Raw genomic sequence first — 9,668 nt, 5'->3', positions numbered from 1 at the left:
GTAAGACACAGTCTGCTAGTGCTGAGAAGTGTTTGTAGACAAAGTGCTGATTGTTAGTGCTGTAGCAAATATGTTTCCCATAGAAAAATGTTTTATTTAATTCAACAGAAAGATATTTACTAAGTTCCTCACCAATGAGTTTGTGTTTCGAACTGTCCTCATGTGATAAACTAAATGAACTGCTGAGTGAGTGAAAACTCTTGGTGTGTCATCTGTAGCCTGACAGTCCAGGATCAGGGTGAAGGCCTGTAGTGTTTTCAACAAGGATGTTGGTGACACTGAGTTAAACCACAAATCAAGACCCTGGAGATTAGTTGCAGCTTGTTTAATTGTCTCCATGAACATCTGGGGAAAACTGAAATGACAGATAATAAACTCCATCTCAACAGGTAGAAGCATGTTTACATCAATAAAGTGCATAACGCTCACTAAAACATTCATTTCAGCAAACTATACATCAATATCCAAACCTATCTGTGTAAACTATCGTATAAAGAAACTTCCAGCCTGAATAATTCAGAGTAGATGGCATCTGATTACATTTCTATACTGCCTTTAGCATGTGGAGCTAGTTACCCAGCAAAAACCGAGCTGCCGGAAGTACTTGTCCTGAACCGGAAGTGCCTGACCAGAACCGGAAATACATTTTAGCTCTTTTCCTTTTAACAAAAACGTATCTAAAGCATGAATTATACATTTTAACATGTATTAATTTTTTTTTAATGACAAATATGTTTAGAATTATTTATTTTAAACGTATTAACTTATTTATTCAGAAAAATGCCTTAGGGCAACATACTCCATGCCTGGCCTCAGGAGGCCACTATGTTAAACAAACATTATGCAATCAGTCCTTTGGCAGGAGGAGGATAAATTCTGTAACCGGTCTCATAAATGTCTTTACATACCCTTGATCGCATGTCTTTACCTCAATCTTCCTTACTCGATTGTCATTGCTTGGGAATTTGGCAGTGATCCTGGGCCAGCTGTTTCATGCAACCTGCTTGTCCTTGAGCAGAAACAGGTCACCAACTTGGAGGTTTCTGCGTGACCCAGTCCATTTCTGCCTTAGCTGCAATGTGGGTAGATACTCTCACCTCCAGCGTGGATAGGGGATAGGACGAAAGGTTTCTCTGTATCAGTGGACACTGGGACGAGCGACCTTGCATTTATTATGGCTGTAACTTCAGCCATGAGTGTCCAGATGAGTACTTGGAGGTGAGTGACTTAAGTTTTTACTTGTGGTCTAATTTCTGAGTCCTTATCTGGTTCAATCAGGTCAAACATTCCACTCACTTTTGTTGTATCTGCGGCAGGATGGTGGATGAAGGGTGGTCCGGTGAACCAGGTGGACTTTTTTAGTTGGAATGCTGACAATGACCTAGATGCATGGTCTGGTGGATTTTCCTCTGTGTGCACATAATGCCACTATTCTGGCTTGATGACTGGCGAATGCGCCGTACTCTGTTGTGAACATATGCGTAAAACCTTTTTGACTACAGATGTAGCCAAGCACTACCTTACTGTCTGTATAGAAGTGCACTGCATCAAAGTTTAAGTCCAACTCATTTTGAATGAGGTCGGCCATTTCTGCTGACAAGCTGGCTGCACATAGTTCAAGCCTTGGTATTGTAGGTTCTGACAGGGGGGCTAGTTTTGCTTTGCCTATTACGAAGCCTACCTCGACGTTCCCATCTGTTTGATTTGCCTTTAAGAAGGCTATGGCTCCTATGGCCTTAGTAGAGGCATCTGAGAAAAAACACAGTTCCTTGCGCTTTGCTCAACTTAGTGAGGTGGATGTGTAGGTTCTGGGAACATGTAGTTCTTTTAGGTTCTGAAGGGAATTTCTCCACATTTCCCATCTGCTTTGTTTATCCTCTGGAAGGGGTACGTCCCAATCTGAACATTCTGAAGTAAGCTCTCTGAGTAGGGCCCTTCCTTGGATTGTAACAGGTGCCAATAGGCCCACAGGATCGAAGATGCTATTGACAGAGGACAATACACCATGGCGAGTAATTGGCTTGTTTCAGTTGGCGACTGAGTAAGTGAATGTCTCTTGTTATTTCCCAAATTAAAATTAGTCCAAGGCTTCACTGGGATTGTGTCTCTTCACCACTTAAATCTAAATTTTTAATGACAGGAGCACAATCTTTTGGGCAGAAGGCCTGCAAAACAGCCTGAGAGTTAGAAACAAACTTATGCAGGTGCAGGTTGGGTCCAGCGAGTGGGGCTTGTGCTCTTTGAAGCAAATCTATAGCCTCAGCAGGAGAGGAAACAGAAATCAAGCCATCATCTACATAAAAGTGCCTCTCCACGAACTTTACTGTATCTGCACCATAGTCCTTTGAACCTACTCTGAGGCCTTGCGTAGTCCATAAATGGCAACAGCAGCAGATGTTGAGTTGCCAAACACGTGGACTTTCATTCACTCGATAACTTCTTTGTTTAGATCGTTGTCCCTGTGCCACAGAAAACGGAGGAAGTTGCTGTGGTCATCACGCACCATTAAACAGTGAAACATTTGCTGTATATCTGCCATGATTGCAACATTTTCTGTCCGGAAGATGAGAAGAACTCCGACGAGTGTGTTACTTAAATCGGGGCCAGTAAGGAGGACATGGTTAAGTAAAGGTTTTTGTGGGTGGTAGACTCCAAATGTTGGAAGATACCAGCACTCTTCTCCTCTTTTCAGTGTGTGTGTGGGTGTGGGACCTCAGCATGACCATTGGAGAGGATCTTTTCTATAAAGGCCACATAATGCTGCTGTGTTTCAGGTTTCCTATTTAGCGTCCGTTTTGAGGATGAGAACCTTGTGGCTACCTGTTTTCTGTTTTTTGGTAATTGCTGGTGGGGTTCCTTAAACGGAAGTGGGGAAACCCAACTGTTTTCCACATCTCTGTACATAGCTTGGTCCATTATTTTTAGAAAGTGTCCTGTATTAAGTGAGCTGGTTTATTGTCGTTATCTGTCTGGTTAAAAAAATGTTTGACCCAGAGTTTGTTTGGGCGCTTTACCTGGCCTATTTGTGTGTGGCACTTCTTTGAGTTGCAGAAGGCTGCTGCATGGTTCAAAAACTGAAGGGCGGCCATTTTCTAGAACAACTGTCTTCAGGGTGCTGACTGTAGGCCTATGAACATTACCCAGACAGACCCAAACAACTACAACCCACCCTAGGTCTAGGCACTGGGCAAAGGGGGCATTATGGGGGCCATTAATTCTCTGCCTGACCTTCTGTGCCGGTAAAACATCTGCCATGTAAAACACATCCCTAGTAGCAGGAGTATTTCGGCTTTAGGGTCTAGTTCTGGGATGTACTTTGCTATGGTTTGGAGGTGTGGCTGGTGTAGCACTACGCTGGGAGTTGGGATTTCACTCCTATTGTTAGGAATGTCCTGACACTCTATGAGCAATGGTAGAGGGATAACTACTGACCTATCCAGTGACTCGATATGGAAGCCTTCAGCTGTTTTACCCCATGTTTCTACTACACCAGAGCATGTTCTAAGATTGCAGGAGAAAGGTTCACTTTTAATGTCAAAAAGTTCGAAGAACTCAGGCTTGGCTAAAGAACAAATGCTCTGATCGTCTAGTATTACATATGCCTTAACAGCTCTGTCTTTGTAACCTTTAGGGTACACCAATACAAGACATGGAACATGAACGTCCCCACTGACCTGGACCGCACACGTCTGTGCAGCTTGTTGTGACATCAACTGTGTCGTGACCAATGTTCCCTCTAATTTTTCATGTGTCTGAGCGAACACACAAACTCCCTGAGCGATCCCTTGGACCACTGTGAGCAACAGCAGACGTGTGCACTGTGGTCACGCCGGCATCAAATCCATCCAAGTTACATGGTTTATTAAAATAATCAAATTACAGCATTTACATTTATGTTAGACTACTTTTAATTAACTGCTTTAACCCACTTACAATGAAAATTAAAATTAAAAAAAAAGAAAGAAAATTAAAATATATCTTGTTCATGACCTGTGTAGTATGTTAACACCATTGGAAGTAAAAAAAAAATAACTTCAACTCTAATTTTGAAAACACAGTTATTATTTTTTTTAATAGAGCTCTGACTTGTATTATGAGTCTGAGTCTGTGGTCTGGGAGAGAGTCCTGTAACTCTGTCTGCAAAATACAGCATATAATGACCAATGTTGGGCAAATAATTATATAGTTAGTTCTTCAAAAAAACTTACTGAGTTTTGAAAACAACAAAGTTTTTGCAGCTGTTTACTTAAAATGCTGCCAAGTCGTTTTTTTAAACAAACATTTCAAAATATGTATTTATTTACAGAACAATCAGCTGTTCTGCATCAAATCTGATGCCACACAAATTATTTGTGCCACTCCAAAAAATTATTTGTGTCCACTATGAGATAAAGGAGAACATCAAAAGCCTGATACCTGCAGGCCTGACAACAGGAGATGTATCACTCCTGTAACACCCGTAACACTCACCTCATTGTTCTCACACACAACACAACTATTGACTACACACTAACCATACAAGATTTGCGCTAAACGTAGCAAATCAAAACACCGTAGTCACTCTTAAAACTTCCCCCCTTTCCTAAACAACTAAAAGCCATGTTGCCATATCATTTTTTGATTGGTCGACATTTTTCGAACAATAGGAAAGGGTGAGTTTTTTTTTTTATTTTGTTTTTGCTCACAGGCGGAGAGTGCTTTCGAGCGTTTTCCTTTTAAAATGCTGTTTTTACCGTTTCTTCTCGCAGTAAATATAAACAACAATAGTATTCAGGAAGAAAACCAAGCATTACATATGTTTTTATCATAACACGTTGTCATTAACCTGGCTTCACTCCACATCAGCCACGCCGCTTTGCTAGCTAAAACACCAGTGTCGGCACATAAGGACGCTGTCACAGCCTGTCAACGACGTTGATTAGCTGCGTGTATACGAATGTGAATAGCATCATTGGCTGGACTATGGGATAAGGTGGCATCGTTCTTATCACATACTGGAGCAGCCAGTCACTTGCTGACTAACACTGCAAAACAGAATTGTTAACGTATTTACTTTAATTTCAATTCAGGTTAGTTTTTTTTTTTGTGTGCAATACAGCTTTTTTGTGCACAGAGACCATGCCAGCAGTGCGCAATTGCGAACACGCGCAGCTTAGAGGGAACATTGGTCATGACTGCTTGCTCTCTCCCCGCCATTCTCTTGTGCTGGAAGTGGAGGCTTGTTGGTCTGTGGTGGAGGACTGTGTCGTGACCTGTGCTTTCACATTCAGAACACTTTGCTGAAGATTTGCATTCCTTCGCAATATGAGTGTCTGAAGAACAGCATCTGAAGCATATTTCTTTTCTCTTTAAGGAAGGCCTTCCTTTCATCAAGTGATTTCTTCCTAAGCATGAATTACACATTTTAACAACATGTATTTATTTTTTTTATGACAAACATGTTTAGAATTATTTATTTTAAACGTATGAACTTATTTATTCAGAAAAATGCTTTAGGACAATACAAGGCCCATCTCAGCTCTGATGATGATCAGATGAGAGGAAGAAGTGACATGACAGAGAGGACTGAGGGTTGTTCAGCAGTCACAGTGGGGTCTGGTTTATCTTCTCAGGTGGTTTCCATGGTGACTCGGACTGACTTACAACTTACTGACCTCCACGATGATCCTTGACTTCTGATTGGTCCTAAGCCAGATTTTGGATGTTGGAAAGACTGAGCTCAGTTCTGCGGCAAACTCCCACAGCTGGAATAAGCAGATGTTTTTTTAGAGCAGGACCAAACTGTCGTCTTTGACACATGATAAAGTTCAGATGATGTTTTTTTTTTTCAGTTTCATTAGTAACTTGGTGAAAGGGAAGAGTGTGAGCTGCATGTGATTTCCAGCCTAACCATATAAATAAATCTGGGGTAAATCTACACTCCTGAAACTTAACAGAATCAGATCTCACTAACACTGTCAGATATTTTACTTGAGTTAAGGATACTGGACATATTTATTTCTTGGCTATATTCATAGAAAGAAATATATGAACACAGGTCCAACGCATCCATGAACAGTGAGGCCTTAACCAAAGCGGTATCTTTCTTTCTCAGGTTGTTGTAATTTAAAATGATTTAGGTACAAAATGATGAAAATTTCCAGTGAATCAAGTAAAAAATGGTTTATGCTGTGAACATGAAGTGATTCAAAAGTAAATATGAAAATCATCTCTTTAAGAAGGTGGTAATCAGGGTAAAATATTTAAAGGGGATCATCTGGTTTCTTACTCTTTGTTTTGTAGCTGAATGTTGTAAAGGTGAAGGTGTGTGGATTTCTTTTTCACCTGTTATCAGACCATTACAATCATGTGAAGTATGCAAGCAGAGTCTCTTTAACTCCGATTGTCTTATATAACAAGCCGGATGCAGCTCAAAGTGGACACAGCTGCTGAACTGTTATTAGCGAAAGAACCAAGAGAGGACCACAGCTGAGTTATCAAAGTTGTAATTTGGTCTCTTTAAGGCAGGTGAAACAAACCAGTGCTGGAGTCCATGTGACAGAAAACTGACCAGCTGTAACCAAAGCTGCAGTCAGCTGATCTGTGGTCGTATCTTTAAACAACTGTGTCACAGTAAAACAAAACAGTTGGTTTATGTGTTTCCCATTTGAGCTGCTGATTGGCACTTAAAGTTGCAGGACAGCATCACCTTTACTGTGATCTTTAGTGCTCTGATAAGCTCAAGAACATATGGAAGTTACATCTTTCCTTTTAGAAAACACACAGTACAAAGTGAGCATGATTTCATGGTGACTTTTTCCTTTCTGTGTTGTTTTTGGAGGCAGCAGTGTTGATAACAGCACATGAAACTGAGACTTGATGCTCTGCTTTGTCGCCTTCACGCTTTACTGTTTGTTCCAAAAGACCAAAAAAATAAATAAAGGACATGGGTAATAAAATAACCAGAGTTTGTTTTTTCTCTTCTTTGTCACTTCCACTCAGAAACTGTTTGTTGCCATCAGCTGTTTCCAGGTGTTTCCAGCTGTTTCCAGGTCCATTTCTCTTTCAGTTCTAAGATTATAAGATCAAAAGCACATTTCTTTCATGTCAGTCCGTCCTTGATGCATATATGTGTCGTACTGTTTCACAATGTGTGCCCCATGGACCTTCACAAATACGTTGTCTGATTTGCTCCATCATCAAACTTTGTCTTGAGGTTCAGCTGCTCAGGAGGATGAGATCAAGAAGTGTGACAAAAGGGTCATTGCAAATATTGCAAAGTCAATCCAAACACCAGCAACTGTGAGAAATGTGATGCGCTTCACACAGGAAAGGAATGTCTTTCAATGTCACCGTTTGTCTTAGGCTAAACTCGTGAAACAGCCACGTGTGTCACACCTTTTAATAGTTTCATAAGCTTTTCATGCCTATGTTTCTTTAATTATGCCTTGAATTAAGTGGAGATATCATCTGAAATTCAGGAGCGGGAACACTCCTCCTTCACGCCCCTTCGGACCTCAGACTATAAATGCCCCCTTCTCCAATACCCGCTGTTCTCTGGCGAACTTTCTAAGAGCTTAAAATCCTACTCACCCTTTCGGCTCATTACCATGGATTCCCTGTCGCTCAGCCCATTGAACGAAGACCTCATTCTTTCTCCGCCTGAATTTCCCCTGGCAGTCCTGGATCCGCAGCCTGTATTTCCAAGCGGGGCAGCCGTGGAAAGCCCGATTACCACCGGCCCGTCCGGGGAGCGCTCCAGCGGCCATTCTCGCCGCTCGGCTGTATCCATTGCTCCGAACTCCTCTCTCCGCTCGCTTCAGCAATACAACGGCTCTGGTTGCTCTTCATCCCAGCGAAACTACGACCTCCGAACCGCTATTAGAGGTCGACCCACCTCCAGCAAAAGTTCAAAGCGGAGCTCCACACCGGATCACTCTGAGACACGTCTCCAGCACTGCGGAGCACCCCGGAAATCAAAACCATCTCAGTGTCCAACTCCGAGGAAACGCCGCTGTTCCCACGCCCGGGTGAGGTCTCCCGAAGATTCTTTACCGTCGAAGGTCTCGGACTGGACCATTGCCTGTCTTCAACGAGTTTTGAAAGAGAGAGGCATTTGCTTTCGCTGGTTCATGGACAAAAGAATTTCTGTGGCTGCAATATGACGAGCTAAATAACCAGGGCTGCACATAAGTGGTCCGCAGGTGCGCATTCACTGTCAAAATAAAAAACACGCACAAGGGTTAGGGTTAAATTTAAAAACTGTACTTTTGAGTTAAAATATATATTTATAATTTTAATAAATGACAAATTAAAAAGACATGAACATTTTTTTGTATCGAAAAAATATTGAACCGTGACACCAAAGTATCGAACTGTGAATTTTGTGTATCGTTGCACCCCTAATATATATATATATACGTACATACATACATAAGCTGGGGTCCTCTACCGTCTGTATCTGGAAGTCCCACAGGATCTTAGCTCGGTCATTCCCCATCACCCTTGGGGGCATCTCCCATTTTGACCTCAGGACTTCCAGGTAATATTTGCCACAGATGTTCCTGTACACTATACAGGCAAGGGATACATGAAACACCACTTGGTTATGGCGTTCCATGTATCCCTTGCACCCTGCTGTTATGTGCTGGATTGTCTCAAACCCTTGAGGAGTTTGCCCCCTCACATATGCTAATGTGCCACAAACAGGACTTTAATATCACCAACCATTCCCATGTTATTACGGTGTATCCATATAAATGGTTCACCCTGTATATGTCTATGAAGTAATTTTAAGTTGAGCTACTAAACAACAGTTACCCAGTGTACTTCATAAAACTAGTGCCTATCGCACTTTGGTAATATAATGTAGATATAATATGTCCAAAATTAAATTCATTGTATTAATAAATGATATGTATTTAATCCATTATATCTCACTGTGAGGCAGTTGTCATCGCCCATTTAAACATTGAGGAGAGTTCATGTTAAAGTTTCAACATTAACTTTTAACCCATGAACTTCCCAAGAGACATCTACTGAACATCCTGATGCAGTCATGTGACAAGTGAGTGTAAACATCAGCTTGTTCCAGCTGTGGGAGTTCACAGCAGCACTGAGCTCAGCCTTTTAACATCCAGGATCTGTCAAGGCAGGGTGGCCAGTGTGTTTGCATAGCGGATGAAAAAGTAGGAACGGGAGAACAAAAAGTGAGCTGTTTATTTGGCTGATAGGAAAAAAAAAAACACAAAACAAATACAAGGGAAACTGGGGCATAACTAAACAAGAAACTAAATTGGGGAAAGCTAACACTAACTACAAAAACTATGACATGAGAACATGAACATGAGCAGGAGCATGAAAAACTCTAAGACCTGACATGACATGAAGAAATACAAACAGATGAACCGACACTGAACAAACAGAGCCAGAGGACTTCAATACATAGGAGAGCAGTGAAGGAAGTGGAAACACCTGGGGAAAAACAGCTGACACAAATGAATATGGTTGTGTCCAAATTCATGGGCTGCATCCTCCTGAGGACCCGGCCTTCGCGGTCTACGTGGGCGGTCTAGCCTTCTGATTAGCGTCACCGCTGTCTCGGTGGAGTTTAATAAACTCAGCCGTCTGCTCCTTGCTATCTAAAATATAACAGGACACTGGCGTAAATTTTCGACCGTCTCATACTT

This window comes from Diplotaxodon limnothrissa, linkage group LG3 (genome assembly GCF_057381915.1).
Source record: "Diplotaxodon limnothrissa isolate DT_005_m linkage group LG3, D_limnothrissa_male_GT1.1, whole genome shotgun sequence".
NCBI classification, from domain to species: domain Eukaryota; kingdom Metazoa; phylum Chordata; class Actinopteri; order Cichliformes; family Cichlidae; genus Diplotaxodon; species Diplotaxodon limnothrissa.
The sequence above is the reverse complement of the archived record's forward strand: the minus strand, read 5'-3'. Positions refer to the sequence as shown.